The sequence below is a fragment of the Peromyscus californicus genome, unplaced genomic scaffold, assembly GCF_007827085.1.
Source record: "Peromyscus californicus insignis strain IS unplaced genomic scaffold, ASM782708v3 Scaffold_4__1_contigs__length_199733344, whole genome shotgun sequence".
Lineage (NCBI taxonomy): Eukaryota > Metazoa > Chordata > Mammalia > Rodentia > Cricetidae > Peromyscus > Peromyscus californicus.
In genome coordinates, this window is record NW_026294562.1 from 123,291,997 (window position 1) to 123,309,235 (window position 17,239).

Below are 17,239 nucleotides of genomic sequence, written 5' to 3' on the forward strand. Positions count from 1 at the left end.
TCTGCACGTGGGATCCCCCACCTTTGCAGGGAGACTTCAACTCTACTGTTAAGACCTTTGGACCCATTGAATCCAGCCAACCCATGTAGCCTTTACTTAAAACCAGCTTATTAGCCGGGCGGTGGTGGCGCACGCCTTTAATCCCAGCACTCGGGAGGCAGAGCCAGGCGGATCCCTGTGAGTTCGAGGCCAGCCTGGTCTACAGCGCGAGATCCAGGAAAGGCGCAAAGCTACACAGAGAAACCCTGTCTCGAAAAACCAAAACAAAACAAAAAAAAAAAAAACCAGCTTATTATAGATTTAACCACATCTATCAAATTCTTCATGGTAACACCTAGGTAAGTGTTTGATGTTGACATCTAAAACTGATCGCTACAATTATGGTTTAGATCTTAAATATACCCCCCAAAGCCACATGCTGAAGGCTTTGTGGCATTATTAGGAGATAATGGAGTATGTGTTTGTTTTTTACAGACAGGGTTTCTCTGTGTAGCCTTGGCTGGCCCAGAACTAGCTCAATAGACCAGGCTGGCTTTGAATTCGCAGAGATCTGCCTGCTTGTGCCTTCCAAGTGCTAGGATTAAAGATGTGCACCACCATGTCTTTAAGAGGTTGAGCATAGTAGAAAGGAGTTGGATCCCTAGGGATGCACCCTAGAAAGGGTGATTGGCATCGCCGTCGATTTCTCTCTATCTCCTCTTACTGGCTGCTACTAGGTGAGCAGCCTCCTCTGCCCTGACATAAAGCAAGTGGACTAAGCAACTGTGGGTTGAAGCCTCTGAACGAATGGATCAAAACAATCCTCTCCTTCTTGAAAGGTGAGCGTCTTAGGTCTTTTGACTCAGTGATACAGAACTGACTAATACACCAGCAGATAAAGCACAGTTGACTTGTGCAAAAGACCTAACGTTGTGCAAACACCAGCCCTCCTCTTTTTACAACCCCGCAACAGAGCAGCCATGTGTACCAGTGTCCCACACAACACTCAGGAGATTGCTGGCCTGACCTTCCTGGCCTCCCTCAACCTGAGACCCTGGAAGAGGTCAGAACACAAGTCAGTCCTGTCTTTGGTGACTCAGGGTCACAGTTTGCCAACTTCAGTCCCATTGGCATCTTAGCCAGATAAGCTGGGTCGTAGGCTCACCCTGTGTATTGTGGGATGGTTAGCAGGATGCCGGCCTCGGCCCACTGGGTGACAGCAGCGCTCCTTCCTCTCCAGCTGTGACAGACGATGATGTCAGATGTCTTCTGGCAAGCAAAGTGACCTCTGTTGAGAAGCACTAGTGCAGAGGAAGAAGTTGTGAAACAGCGTAGAGGTTCAGGAAGCCTGGCAGCCCAAGTTTGCATTGTACCTCCACTTTTAAAAAATTCAATTGTGTCCTACCATGTTGGAGAAGGCGTGGAGCAGTCCAGCCTGGGCTTCCTAGATCTGTGTGGGAAATGATATTACTTTCATGAAGCTCAGTGTTCCACCTCTGCAAAATGAGGACCACGATAGGATTTATCAAGTGACTGAGGGACTCACTGGAGTAGAACATGTAGGGCACGTGACTCTCAACAGTTAGTCTACATGTGTTATTTCCTTAGCCTCCTAACAGGAAGGCTGCGTCTCATGTTTACACTCTACTGGACATCTTGGGAGAGGGAATTGCAAGACCGCCATCTGGTCCATGTTCTAAATGAGAAGACAAGTCCATCTCAGGGTTTGAGGCTCCATGACTACAGGCTGGTAACAGTCCCCCACTCTGAGTGGTACAGTTGCCCATGTCCCTAAGCTTGCAGAGGAACTCCAAGAGTGTCCAGAGACTCAGCAGTCTCAGGCTCTCCTCCAAGCATCTCCATAGGCTGTTCTAGGCCTCCTTCCCCACAGGCCACAGATTTATGAATGGTACACACTGTGCCCTTGCCAGGAGGTTTATTAATGTGCTTTCATATAGCACTTTAGGTTGGTAAGCTCTCTTTGCTCCTCTGGTTCCTGGCCGGATGTGGGGAGATGCATCACATCAGCAAAATCTTCCTCTTGACTTGGCAGAGGGGGTGATTAAGACACCATCTATTGGGATTGAACTCCCAGCCCACCCTCCTCCTCTTTCGGCCATCTCTTGGCCACAAGCCAATTCCATGAAGGGCAGCATCTAGTCCATAGCTGTACTCTGCAGGCAAGATAGCCACCATATCTCCAGCCATAGGGAAGCTGATCATACCAATTTTGGGTCAGTAGCTTTGGCTCTGGGCATCCACCTACTAGGCAGATGGCCTGGGGGAGTTGCTGGGCCTCTCAGAGACTCGGTTTCTTTATCTGGAATCACAGCCAGTCCAGGGGATGGGTGTGAGTATTCCCTGGGGATTTAGTAGTGCAAAACCTTGGCTTGGACGAGCCCATCCTAGTTGTGGAGGGAACGTGCATTGCAAGTGTGGGAGCTGGGCTACTCAGGCATCTCAGAGAACGGCAGTTTTGGAGGGGCTCTGAACCATTCTTCAAAGGGTGTCATTTTCCCAGTTAGGGGAACACGAAAAGAACTTCCATACAAGTCTTTTATACCCTAGGAGTCGCTTGTGCCTGGTACCTACAAAGGGCAGGATCCTCTGAAGATTGAAGGACAAGCCCTCAGGGATGAAGTTTCTCTTTCCTCAGGTATTGTGTGGAAGTTTCCTTTAAACCTTCCACCTTATCTTGGAGGGACACTTCTTCTTCTTCTTCTTCTTCTTCTTCTTCTTCTTCTTCTTCTTCTTCTTCTTCTTCTTCTTCTTCTTCTTCTTCTTCTTCTTCTTCTTCTTCAATAATTTTCTATTCATTTTACATACCAACCACAGATCCCCCTCTCCTCCCTCCTCCTGCCCCCCAGCCTTCCTCTCCAACCTACTCCCCATTCCCACCTCCTCCAGGGAAGGTCTCCCATGGGGAGTCAGCAGAGCCTGGTACATTCAGTTGAGGCAAGTCCAAGCCTCTTCCCCCTGCACCAAGGCTGCACGAGGTATCCCATCATTGGCACTGGGCTCCAAAAAGCCTGATCATGCACCAGGGATGGATCCCAATCAGAGGAACACTTCTTAAGACAGGATATTTACAGGGACGTGAAACAACGGATGTTCTAAGGGGAGGTGAAATACTGCAGGGAAGTTCCTTAAGACAAGAAGTAAAGAACTCAAAATAGCTTCAGGAAGTTCCCGAAACTGACCAGATTCACTAGACCCCTCCCTCCCTGAGAGTACATAAACAGTAAATACTGCTGAGAGTCACTCTCCAACAAGCCCATTAGTCTGCAAGAAGCAGTGACCAGCTGAACTGGTGGAAGGACACGCTCCAGAAGGGCACCCTCCGACCTGTTGAGCTGCCTGCAGACTGTGCAGTGTGGTCCAGGTTTCCAGCTTTGTGAGCTGTCACCAATGCTGGGGTGGGCCTTGGTGGTGCAGCCGTCTTTGAGTCTTTCTGCTACTGTAAGTGACCTCTCACCCATATTCCTGTAAGCAAGTAACCCCAATAAAACTCATTAGTTCACCAAGTTGGACTTGGGCGGTATCTGTTCTTTTATCTGTCATCATTTTCCTATCTGAGGTGAACAGATATTTGTTGATGTCTTCCCGGGAATAGTATCTCTCAACACTAGGATCACAGTGCTCTGCTTCCAGCTATCCTGAAAGAGTGTGAAGGATACTGTACCACAGAGGTCTGGATAGCCACCTCTTGTGTTTGTGACTTTGGAGGTTGGATCAGAAGAGCCATGAACTCCTCTCCAGTTTTGGTATCCTCTGCTTTCAGAGAAGATCAGCTGCTCATCTCTGCTCCCAGGTGGCTAAATTCCCTGGTGAAAGTGTATTCGTTCTAAGGGGCAAACAGAGATCAGAATGGTCCACTGTTGACATTGGGCCCTGTGGTTATAGAACCACATTATAGAATGTGATTGGTAGCTTTGAGCTAAGATGAGGGGAGCTCTTCTCTTGCCAGTTTTCCTCATATTGGTTCATACAAGGCTGGTTTGTTGGGAACCCTTTTTCTATGCATTGCAGACCTCTCACCTCTGTGCAGTTTCTTTATCCAGTACATACTGATTAAGTACCCACTCCAGGGATCTGAAAACTAGTCACTGAGTCCCCAAGAAGCTATCGACACACAAACCAATAAAATCTTTGTCACCCAACAGGTGCCTCGTGGACAGGCATGTGTTCAGGGCCCCAGGTGGCATCCTTGGGGATGCGGCTGGAGGATCAGGTAGGGCCAACTCCAGGCTTCTCTGCTAAGGAAATGGACTTAACTCTGAACCCAGTGCCTCCGTGCCCTGTATCCAACTGTTCCTGGGCTGGCAGAGCCCTCTAATCACACCTATCAGTTTAAGGTTCTGACTTGGAGAATAAACCCTCCCTATTATCATGAAAGCTTAGATTAGCCCTCCAGGCTACCCCTGGCAAACAGCTGCTGCACTGTCTGGAGACACCATCCTCTCTAGTGAAGAGTGCTCTCACCTTCTCCCTCCTTGGCCTCACACAATCTTGCTTCAGAGGGGCCCCCAGGGAGAATGAGAGCGAAGGAACCTGGCAGTTTAAAAGCCTGTAATTGCACTGTTGGTTTCTAGCAGGACTCTGGGCTTCCCGAGTTAAAGAAAGTTTACAGGGCCTCAAAAGCAGCTCAAGTGCCAGCAGGCTCTGGCAATGCTGTCCAGAGCAGAGGCAGATGGAGAAGGAAGAACAAAGATGCTTTGTGTAACATCTTTATGAGTTTCTAATCACTCTTCTCTAGGGCCAGGAAAGGAGGCCTTCTGGGATACAAGGAGAAGACATTTTAGTGACAGGACATTTAAAGAAATAGTTTCCCTAAAGCTCTTTGGGGATTTCTGGATCTTCTTAGCTCAGTCAAAACTGTTCTGTGTTTGTTGGATGGACCCTGTTCTAGGGGTTAAAGATCCATCTCTGAGCTGATCAGACTGAGTCCTTGCCCTGGCTGAGTTCTCACCATCACTGGGTGGGCACAAATGAAGCATATAGACAAATATATATATATGGTGTATGTCAGAAAGTAAGACCTTGGAAGAAAGAATAAAGCGAAGTTGAAATGGAAAATCAGGGAAAAAAATGGTGGTCAGTTAGCTCAGAGAGTTTTCTTAGGAAGGGAACTTGGCCCTGAAGCCACATAAAGGAAGGAATGAAGCAGATAGTTGAGTGAGGGAGGGGAGGAAGGGGTGGAGCCCCAGGTTGCAAATGTGCTTTGTCTGTTCAAGGACAACAGTCTTGGTGAGGCTGGGGTAGGAGGTTGAGTGTGAGAGAAAGTGGGAAAAGGATGTGGGTTGGGGGAAATCAGAACCTGATCCTGATGGGCTTCATGAAACAGGGATAGCAGTTAAGCCATGGCCTCTTCTTGCAGAATTGTGAAAGGGAGACTAGAGACTGAATGCAAGGTATGTTGGGTTGGTTGAATTACTGGGAAGAGTATTGAGGAAGAAGACATAAAGAAGAGGAGGCATTCAGTGCTTATTTCAGAGAGAGACAGAAATTTCTAGGAAAAATGCTGGGGTTTCTGGGCAGCATTGAAGCCCCTTTGAGGCTTGAAGTGTTGAACTGAAAGAACAGTGACAAACACACCGCGTGGCTTTCTCTTTTGAGTGGCTAAAACGGGCTGGCCACAGCGTAGGCAGTATGTGGAGAGACGTGGAAACACTCACGTCCTCAGGTAGGAAGCTTGTCCTTTGTAAGGGAACCAAGCCAAGCTTACAAATAAATACAGATCAAACTAGTAGGGTGTCCTTCAGGAAAAAGGCTTGGAAAGATGTGAGAGGTTTTGTGAGCAGTGGGATGGAGCAGAGGGATGTGGAACCCCAGCTGCCTACTTACGGGCTGTAGAGTCCAAAGCAGGTCACTAAAGCGTCCTGAAATGCAAGTTTTCTACATTCTGAAGCAGGGATAATCCTACAAAGCTACTAAGACTTCAGTGACAATTAAATAAGGAGCCAGAAGTGGGTCCTGGATGGAGAAGGAATGTGATGAATGACAGCCATTGCGGCTGTGGTTTAGGACAAGGGCTGGCAAATTATGGCCCATGGGCCAAATCTGTTTCACTGCCTATTTTTGCATGGCCTATGAGTTGGGTTTTTTGTTTTTTTACAACTTGCAATGTTTTGTTGAAAATCCAAAAGAGGAATAATATTTCATGATACATCAAAACTGTATGAAATTCAGATTTCAATGCCCATAAATTAAGTTTTATTGGAACTTAGCCATGCTCTTTTGTTCACATGCTCTCTCTAGCTGCTTTTGTTCCACAGCTTCAGAGTTTACTATTTAGCTGTGTCTACTATTTCTGTGTTCCAGAAAGCTTAGACTATTTATTGTATGGCCCTTTATAGAAAAAAGTTTGCTAGCCTCTAATTTAGAGAAAAGAAGGAGCAATCCAAAGGGGACATTAAGAACAATCTGCTTGGATGCTGGTCTTGGTGATGCTTGAGACCACATGGCTGACTTCAAGCGGAGTCCTGGGGTAGTGAGAAGGTAAGTCTTAGGAGCAAGGGAAATATTGGCAGCAAAGCAAACCCCAGGATCATAGACAGAACTTCTGTGGAAGAGTAGCGTCTGCTGGGAACCAAGTTCTCCTTCTCTAACAAAAGCAGGAGAGGTGTAGGGGGTGGGATGTACTCTGCAGCACTTCCTTCCCAGACAAGGGCTGTGTGTTTTGTGGGTGAAGATGCCTGAGCTTGGGCATCTTTGAACTAGTTGCCTGGGAAGCCAGATACAGTGAGTTGCTTAAAAAAAAAAAAAAAAAAAAAGACCTTATGAGGTAGTAAAAAACCAGGGCCAAAGAAACATTAGAGAAAAACAGAAAGGCCTGAATTTATCAACATAGCCATGGGTGGCGGGCCCTTTGCTCTGTGCCCACCTTCCATTTTTCTCCTTTTAGTGGCTGTGGCTGATGAGCCAACCCCGACAATCCTTAACCCTCCGAATCTACTTATGCTCCCCACTCTGCGGAAGACCCCGACTCTAGCCCAGAGGACACGGGGCTGTCTCACCTGAGCTCCTCCAGCCTCCCAGCGCCCTCTTGATCTTTATTAATTTTCCATGGTTTCTTCAAGCTGCCCTCAAGGAAGAAAGTCCCTTTCCCAGCTCAGACCAAGCCTTCCACCTCACTTTGATCTCGTCCCTTCCCAGCTCCCCCAGGCTCTTGTTCTGTTGATTATGCATCTTTCTTGTGTTCTCAGTCTTGTGTCCACTGGCATTTCCTCGTTTCCTCTGGTTGGGAAGGTGACTAATATTTAATGAGTTCCTATTATGTGCCAGTTGTCTGTGAGGTGATTGTATATGCTGTTTCATTTGATTTTGAAAACTGCCCTGAGGTAGTGTATTAGTCAGTCCTTTTAGTTACCACTGAAAGAAATCCAACTCAAGCTAGCTGAAGCCGAAGAGGGAGTTTATCGGCTTTCGTCACTGGACAGTTCACTCATGAACTTCGGACATGGCTAGATCCAGGCCCTTGACCGATGTCCTCAAGAACCTCTCAGGTTTTCACTTCCCTTTTACTCTGAACTGGCTTCTTTCTCAAACAGGCATGTGGTGGCAGAGATGGCTATCAGCAGCCATAGACACGAATTCTGCTTTTGTATTAATTCGTAAAGGAGGAAATCCAACCACTTTCTGGTTGAATTTAAGTCCTGCTCCACAAGATGATACACACACCCTGGCACACCATTATTGGGTCAAGAACCTGTGACTTGGACAGGTGACAGTCGCTAAGGGAGAATGTACTACTATTATTCTGTAATCTGTTAAATGGGCGCAGATTTAGACTGACTCCTAATAACTTATTGTTATACCCATGGATTAATGCACCTCTCAACCCTCATCAGAAAAGCTCAGCCCTAAATGGGTCTTTGATGTCATACCCTCACCTCTGAGGCTCAGGGAATTGCTGTAGAAGAGGGGGGCAGGAAGAGTGTAAGGATCAGAGGCGTTGCATGACTATGGGACATGGTGTCTTCTGAATAAGCAGGTCATCCATCCACACATACTGAACTCACAGCAGTTGTGGCGGCATGCACAAGACCCGTGCAAGATCAGTCCAGCTCAAATTCCAAAGTGGGGACCAGAGATGGGCACAAAGTCTCACTGCTCACCAAAAAACTATTGGCGATTGATGGCTGCTAGGAGAGGGAGAATCCGTTTTCTCTACAGTTCCTGGTAGTTGAGCATGCTCCAGTGGAAGGCCACACACCCCAGAATAGGTGGAGTTAAGGGATGCAAAACAATAAATGAACACATAGATAAAAGAGGACCCAAAGGTGGTTGAGTAGAAAAGGGGAGGTGTGCGTCTCCTCCTTTAAGTTGTTCCTTGTTTTGCATTTGACCACAGCATTGAAGAAAGTAAACAATAATCCCCATTTCAACCTTACGCACTAGGAAGGAGAATGCTGTGGGTTCCTTAGAGGAAAAGTATGATGTTGATACTAGAAAATGGGAGATTCCTTGCCGGGTCAGCAAAAATGACAGTTGTCTACTAGAGGTAGATGTTACTATCCTTATATTCCAAATGAAGAGATTGCACCCAAAAGAGGTTTGGTGTGCACCAGATTACATAACTACCAGTCAGCAGAGATGCAATTTCAGCCCACGTTGAGATCTTTCTATATTCAACTTTGATTTCTAGGCTTGCCAAGGTGCTGCAGGAACTTCAGCTTGGTCAGGGGTAGAAGAAAACAGAGGGGGAAAGATGCAAGAGAGGAGGCATTATCTTCTGAAGTAACCAGCAAGAGAAAAACCACTGCATGGGGCACCTCAGGTGGAGCCAGGTGGCCGTGAGAAGTGTTGGGAAACAAGAAATTGCTATGGGAGATGTCTACAGTGAGTAGACCCACTCTCCCTATTTGTTTCAAGTAGCGTTATCATTGGCTGTACAAAGCTTATTATAGTCAATCTTCAGGTCTGAAAAATGCTGGTGTATTGTACCTAAGTAGAGTGAGTTCAGGGGCTAGTGCTGAGAACACACTTAAGCCCTGGGGATCCCTAAAACTCCTTCAGAGTAGGGGAGACCTAGAACTCCAGGAACAAAGCCTACTGGTATGAGTTGGTGGAATACCATTTGACCATTCAAAGAGAAGAACCCTATGAACAAGGCTATGACAGGTAAGGGAATTTGCCTAGGGGAGGGGCTGTTTTTCTGTTGGTCTGGAAAATAGTGGTGTAAGGTTGGTTTTGGGAAAATTTGGGGTAGTTCCATGCATGTACACAATGAAAAGAGGGAGAACACATAGACAGATGCTCATGTTGGAAGATTTAGCTGGGAATTCCAGACTATAATATAAGAAATGAAGGCTCTGAATGAGGTTGAGAGGAGGTTCTGGGAGTTGACACAGAGAATAAGTTGAGGAGGCTGAGGTAGGGGGGACATGTGAGCCTAGGATTGAAGAATGGAGACTCTGTTTGTCACCACCTCATGGTTCTACTTCTGATCTCTTGAGAGACAGAGATGGGAGGCAAGCCATGGTTGAATGTGAGGACATCTGTAAAAATGTTGCATAAGAGATCTGCTTTGCCTCCACACCCCCAGCCACACTCAGCTCTTCTGCACTTCCAATCTGAGCTCCTGGGGTGGAGGGAAAAGTGGTTGAACATTTGTTAAGTATAGAATGTTTTAGGCTTGAACCCTATGGGAGCACCAGAGGCCACTTTGTCCTGTTCTAGTGAAACAATGTCCTGGACAGAGCACCATTAAGCACATCCTCATTAGAAAAAATACCTTCTGAGATAACCCACACCTGTCTCCCAGTAACCCCCAAATGGTCCAAGCTCGGAGCTGGGACTGTATTCGACAAACCTGTGCCCCTGGGAAATGTCTGTGACGTAAGCAGAGTGGCTTCTGTGAGCATGTGTGCGGATTTGACATGTGTCAGGTGACAATGTATATTGTTGTGCATTCAGGCAACCCAACTGGTAAGTAAAGAACAGCTATATTTATCTCCGCCTCTCAGGCCCGAGAGCTCCCGAGCTGTGCCAGCACGGGGAAAGACAAGCAAGCGGGGAGACGCCTTCCATTATTGTGACAAGTCATTAGAGGATGTGAGATGTTCAGAAATGACTTTATTAGACAAATGCTGCTCATAAACCCCATGTAACAAACATTCCTGGGGAGTTATCTCCGGTCTCAGGATTCCATCACTGAAGGAATCCCAGCCTCCCCCACCAGAGCTAAGGTCTTCTCTGGGTACCATGTACAGACAACATGAGACAGCATGAAGGGAGAGTGTCAAGCTTGCAGGGGCAAACTTCTGGACTTGCCACTTGGTTCTGCTCCTTTCTAGTTGCGTGCTCTTAAGCGAGTCATCCTAGCCCATCAGGCTGCAGTTTATCTCTGTGCTTTGCTTTGGGAAGGGTCTCTGGGAGACTAACATCAATGGGGCTGGAGGGGAAGAGGAAAATGGGAATGACGTGATCCCTGTCTATGGGAGCTGGGGTCGTGGAAGAGGAGTTTCCCAATGGACAACAAAAACTGCAGCATAGAGAAGGGACAGCAAGCTTTCCTGCTATGCCAAGGGCCAAAGAGTAAGTGTTGAGACCTCCCAGGTCATGTGATCTCTGTTGCAATGACTTGGTTCTACCACTGTTGTGCAAAGTAGCCTTGGACAATAACTATGGGAGTGTGTGCAGCCATGTTACAGATGTTCTGTGGATTACTTGAGACAGGATCTCACTCTGCAGCCTGGAATTCGCTTTGGAATTTGCTGTGTAGACCAAGATGGTCCTGAACCCATACTGATTCTTCTGCTTCCGCCTCCTGAATTCTGGGGTTACAGGCATGAGCCACCATACTAGGCTCTCCTTTTTCTTCTTCTTCCTCTTCCTCTTCTTCCTCTTCCTCCTCCTCCTCCTCCTCCTCCTCCTCCTCCTCCTCCTCTCTTCTTCTTCTTCTTCTTCTTCTTCTTCTTCTTCTTCTTCTTCTTCTTCTACTCCTTCCTCCTCCTCCTTCTTCTTTCTCCTTTTTCTTCTTCTTAATTATTATTATTATTTTCAAACTCTTAAAAGTGTCAAAACCAGGGCTGGGTGTATAACTTAGTGGGGGAGTGCTTGCCTAGCATGCTTGAAGCCCTTGAAGGCCAGCACAGAAAACAACAACACAAAACAAACAAACAAACAAACAAATAAATACCTATCATTATAGCTACCAACAACAACAACAACAAAGAACCCAACCCAAACCAAAACAGTACCAAAATCATCCTTAGCTTGTGGGTTATTGGCCAAACATCTGGGCTGGATTTGGTCAACAATACATAAATTTTACTCACACAGAGAAAGAAACAAATGTCCACTTGGGGTACAAGGGAAGGTTTTGTCAAGGAGGGTGGCATGGTCTCTATGTCTGTGAAGGTATTACCTAGACCAGGTACTGGGGCAGGGCAGGGGCCAGTCTTCTAAGCAGGGGGGTTGCAGCCTGTGGCTTAGGGGCATGACTGTGAACTGTGATCTGGAGAGAAGGAGGTGGGAGTGGGGAACCCTCCTACATCCCAAGGGACATTCAGGAAGCATCACCTGATCACTGCAGAGGGACCAAGGAGGAACTGTCCCAACAGATGGAGGAACAGTTGGTGGGAGGCGGAATGGAGGCAAGAGCAGTGGGGATGGAGCAAGAAGATGAAGATGGAGAAGAAGAGAGGCCATCAGTAAGGCCACAGATGCCTAGTGGAGTGCCATTTATGGACCATCATACCTTGTGATGTCACACTTTGTGATTGGCGGTGGTTCTGTAATGTTGTCTGTAATGTAGGACTGGAAAGGACCGCTTATTGAGGACCCACCATGAGCCAGGCACTGGGCCAGGAATTTTATACACATTACTTTGTTTTGTCCCACTGCCCACGCTACAAAAGGAGCTTGTGGATCTCATAGAAAAAAAAAAAATTCAAAGTCAGAAAAAGCAAGCCATTTGCCTCAGGCTGCACAGCTGGCAGGTGATGGAGAGTACCTTTGATCTTGAGCTATGCGTTCTCTTTCACCTGGATAGCCTGCTGGGGTTGTGAGCTGGAAAAGCCCAGAGTCTGAGAGGGCATTCTTAAGGGCCCCTGGTTACAAAGCAGGCTTCTGAGGAGAGCACAAAAGAGAGGGAGGCAGGGTAGAGAAGGAGGTGGGGAGAGCTGGGGCCAGGGAGGCCATGGTGGCTGTGGTTGAGACAGTCTTCAAGCACAGAGGGGCTCTTTTTCTTGGTCTTCCTTCCTGAGTACTGGGCCCCTGCCTGTTTGGAAGGAAGCCTCAGAGGGCAAGCTGGGTGGCTCTAGTCTCTAGAACATAATGTTGCAATTCCAGAGAATCTAACTCCTTGACTGCCAGGACCCCTTCCCTAGCAATTAGTTCCACCTCTTCTTTGTGCTACTCAGAAGCACTCGCTGGTGTCCTTGGTTGTTGGCCACACAGCTCTCAGGGGAGCCCTCTCCACTGGACTCAGCCCCTCTTCTCCCAGTTTACATCACAACTATCGATGACAACATGTTGTTGTCACCCTATGCCTGGTGAAACACAGTGGTCCTTTTTTTGAGAAGCTACATGTCTAGCAATCCAGGAGAATGCATTCTTTCTGGCCCAATTGGGCTTCACCTTCTACCAGATAGATCTACTCTGATGCCTGGGTGGTGTGGAGACCATACAAGCTCCTGCAAGCCCAGGTACATCTTTGGGGCTGAGGGCTGGCCATGTATTTGTCCCAGGTATGAGGGAAAAGAAGAGGGTTCAGATTTGTGATGGATGGTATGAAAAGGGGCACAAGCATCCGTTGCTTCTTGCTTCTTGACATTGTATAAAATACGACTGGTTGCCTCACCCTCCTGCTGCTGTACTTTCTCCACCATGATGGACTGTTACCTCAAATGATGAGCCGAAACAAGCCCTTTTCTCCCTTAGCTTCTGCTGGGGTGCTTTATTTTTAAATCATGGCATCAGGAAAAGTAACTTAGATGGGCAGCATCTTCCCATAAGTCTTGTCCGTCATTGCCAGGCTGTGGCTGAAAGCCACTGGCCACTCATAGGCGCATCACCAGTCATAAACCATTTATAAACACATCCCTGAGTGCATCACCTAATCCCTACAACAGTCCTGCTTTCTGAGTATCTTCAGCTTGAGGATGAAGATGCTGGGGTTCAAGAGCAGATGTGATTGGCCAGGCCTACCCTCCACTGGGGAATTCTGTCTTCGAGGTTATTTCTCCTACCAGGAGGGCAATCCCGTGTTCGGTAAAATGTTAAAAAGGATCATGCAACTTTCAGTTGCTTTTCATGCAGCTTCTCTCAGGCTGGTGACCTGGTCCACAGTTCTGTGCTCCTCCTAACAATGCTTTGTACTGTGATGTATCTTCAGGTGTGTCTGTTGGTGAAATTATATTCTCCCAAAGGGTAGAAACTCACTAATTGTGTGCCAGAGCCTGGCACGAAGAGGAGCTTATGCATGTCACGTATTGGCACAGAGTAAGCACTCAGCGTTGGCCTGGTTATCGCTTTCCCATTCCCCGTATTTAACTTGTTCTGCCCCTAAGCCAGTATGCTTTGGGAGGTAGAGATGAAGGATTGCCAAAGTCCCTTTGGGCTCCCCTTCCCACTGTGGGCATTTGAGCAGAATTCCCAGAGCTGGCCTTGAGAATACAGATGTAATTCATTCCATGTGGAGCATCTATATCTCAACGATATCCATTCCTTTGCTGTGTCTTCTCATGGTTATGTTTCTGTCAAGAACAAAGGATGTTGGCTTCTCAGTCCCTGAAGGGCAACAGGGCGACTTCTCCGATGCCAGTTTCTTAACTGGGCCTTGTTTTACTGCTGACTGTGGGGCATTTGCATTTGGGGACAATGCTCTTTCCTGTCTCAAGGTTCAAGAAGAACTGGTTCATTGTAAGTTAGTTTCTACACCTTTCCCTCCCTTCTCTCCTCATCCGCTTCTGCTTATCTTTCTTTCAGGTAATGGTTGCCACCCTGGCATGAAGGGTGCTGCTGGGATCTGGGGAGACCCAGGCTTCCAAGTTCTTGCTCCTAGCAGGAGGGCACTGTGTTTGCTAATAGGTGTTAAATGGGAGCATCAAATTTTAATCAGCCTCTTAATGGAGTCTGGGGACCTGGAGCTTCTCAAGTCCTACATTATGCTGCCTGCTGGAGCCAAGCTGGATGCTGTGAGTGGGAAGGGGAAGTGGGTGGCTGCTGTCACAGCCAGAGCTACTGGAAGATGCTTGGGCTATGTGATCAGTCAACAACCACTTCCATCCAGGACCAAGGGCAGCACAGCTCAAGTGGCTAGTGTTATCACTGTGACTCTTCATAGCGACTGTTAGCTTCTTCTTGGTGGAGAACAAGTGTGTGGATATGGGAGACCCCTGGAATCGGGAGACCCTGGTTCATATCCTGGAATTTTCAAGTTGAGGAGATGATTGTGAACTTGGTTTGATAGTTTGTTATCATGGTGACTGTCTGTGAGCCAGACCTAGACGAGTCAATCACCTGTTTGAACAGGATGTTGACATTCTTCCTGTTGAGAGGCAGAGTGCATTTTCCTGTCTTTTGATACTGGGATGGCTGGTGGCTTCTTTGACCACCAAGTATTGCAGGAGTGTCATTAGGTAAGTTCTAGATTACAGGACTTAATGAGTTTGGCAGAATTTCTTTCCATTCTCTTGGGATCATGAACTGAGACCATGAAAGAATGCCTGTGTGCCCTGAGGAAGTCAGAGCCCACGTGGAGAAGAAGCCAGGTACTTCTGTTCACATGGGACCCCATCTGTGTGTGAGGTGATCTTGATGAGCCAGCTGAAGTCTCAAAAGATCATATGTAGCTAGAGTTTTCCTGCCTGGCCCACAGTCAGGACAAATCTCTCTCACCTGCCAGTCCCACAGCCTCTCAGACCCGACCAAGTAAACACAGAGACTTATATTGGTTACAAACTGTATGGCCGTGGCAGGCTTCTTGCTAACTGTTCTTACAGCTTAAATTAATCCATTTCCATTAATCTATACCTTGTCACATGGCTCGTGGCTTACCGGCATCTTCACATGCTGTTTCTCATCATGGCGGCTGGCAGTGTCTCTCTCTCAGTCTTCCACTTCCCAGCTTTATTCTCCTCCTTGTCCCGCCTATACTTCCTGCCTAGCCAATGGCCAATCAGTGTTTTATTTATTGACCAATCAGCAACACATTTGCCATACAGAACATCCCACAGCAATCATAGATATATAAGTGATCTCAGGAAAGGCCTTCAGAAGAATCCCATGCCTGTAAACCTACAGATTGTGAGAAGTAAAACATCACTGTGTCAAGGGACTGGCTTTTGGGGTACTTTGTTCCTTATTCGTAATAGAGAACCAAAATGCTCAGTTTGTTGGGGCCTGGGATTCTTGGATGCAGCATCAATGTCGGTGACTTTTTGGTTGGGAGGTGAACCAATGAAGAGTGGCTGGAATCGTGTCTAGGATACTCTAAGTCAGCACTGTGAGCGTCCTGGGAAGGAGATGAGGTCATTAGGAAGGGATTCAGCTGCCATGGTGAGATGTGAAGTTATTTAGCAGTGGGAGGGGAAGGAGAGGAGAGGGATGATGTGCAAGACATTTCAGAGACAAAACAACAGGGCTTGATGAATGACTGCCACGAGCAAGAAGGATGAGTCAGAGATGACTTGGAGGTTGCCAGCTCGGATAAGGAAGTAAACAATGCAGCCGAGATGGTGTGGAGCAAGCCTGAAGGTGAGGATGAGCCAGCCCGACTTTGAGGCTTCTGGGTAGGCAAAGGAGTCACTGGACACATCTGGATATGTGAGGCTTGGCCAGGACTGCTGCTGTGAGGCTCACGGAGCAGAGAGGCACTGACACCAGGTGTCTGAGGACACAGGATGGTGAACATCAGGTAGCTGTCCTTGCATAGATTCATAAAGACCCACTCTACAGAGGGTTAGGCTGTTGGACATCCTTCATGGGGGAAATGTGGCTCATTAAGTGGGCCCCATAAACCAGCCGTTTCCACACTTCCACAAGTGTGAAGCTTCAAGTCATTTAAGACTACAACCCATGATTTAAGTTAATGCCAAAAAGCTCAAATTAGGGCTCTGGAGGTAGCTTAGCTGGTAAAGCACTTGCCTTAAAAGCATAAGCAACTGAGTGTGAGACCCAGAATCCACATAAAAATCTGGGCTTGTAATATCTCTGGAGAGATGAGACAGGTAGACCTGTGGGCTGGCTGGGAGGCTAGTGAGAGACCCTGTCTCAAAAAAAAGTGTGACTGATACCAGAGGAAGGATGCCTACAGTTGTCATTCCCCCCCACCTGCACACACACACACACACACACACACACACACACACACACACACACACACACATAGATACAGACACACACACATACAGAGACACACACAGGCACACATATACAGACAAACATGCACACACACACACACACACACACATACACACACACAGAGTAATAAGCACCTCTATAGCTCTCAATGCAGGGATTTTAACTGCAGGGTCCTCTGGGCTGAGGATTAAGACATGCCTTTTCCTCTCATCTTCCACTTTTTTTTGTGCATTCCAAATTTTCTATAATGAACATTCAATATTTATTCTTTTTTCCTTTTTGGCATATAATGCTTTGAAAACAAAAAGAGAAAAATTCAATACTTTTGTCTTCTTGATTTTGGCATCTAATACCTTGAAAAGAAGAAAAACAAAGAGGTAAAAAGAAGCCTAAACAAGATTAAGAGCTGAAGGCCCAGGGAAAGGGGTGCTTCAGTGGTGCTTCTGTTCCCAGACACCAGGTCACCACAGCAGAGCAAAGTCAAGAGGTGACAGACACTGGGAAGGAGCATGGCCAGTCTCCATGGGAGCTGCAGACTTGAATTCCATGTCTCAGGTCTCTTGGTAATCTAAGAACAGCTGAACAAGTATGTTGGTGACTGCTAGGGACAGGAGGGCAAGTAAACAGTCCTGGTGGACTTTTTGGGAAGGTTGGTATCTTAGGAATTGTGTTTTTCTTTCTGGGGGTTGCATTTAGGATCTGTGTTTGCTAGGTAAGCACTCTACAGCTGAACAATACCCCAGCCCAGGGACTAGGCTTTGAGTTGGTTAGAGTTGGGCTGATCATGTAGAGAACTCTGGTAGACAGCAGATTATGTCCAAGTAGGCCAGGCCCCACCCAATCTCCAGTCAGAGAAAATGGCAGGCACCAACCAAGTCCCTGAGTCTTGTGGCCAGGCTTGTAGGCATGGGGTCTGAGTTGGGGGAGGACTTCTGGGGCAGTGGATGAA

The 17,239-nt window shown here is 47.3% G+C and overlaps 1 long non-coding RNA gene across 1 annotated transcript in view; it reads left to right on the top strand.

The window, feature by feature from the left end:
* The first annotated feature begins 8,650 nt into the window (after window positions 1-8,650).
* LOC128094734 (uncharacterized) overlaps window positions 8,651-17,239 on the top strand; it is a 50,978-nt gene continuing 42,389 nt past the window's right edge. Inside the window, exon 1 of the long non-coding RNA XR_008213038.1 lies at window positions 8,651-9,102. This is a non-coding gene — a long non-coding RNA (uncharacterized LOC128094734). The remainder of the gene's footprint in view (window positions 9,103-17,239) is intronic.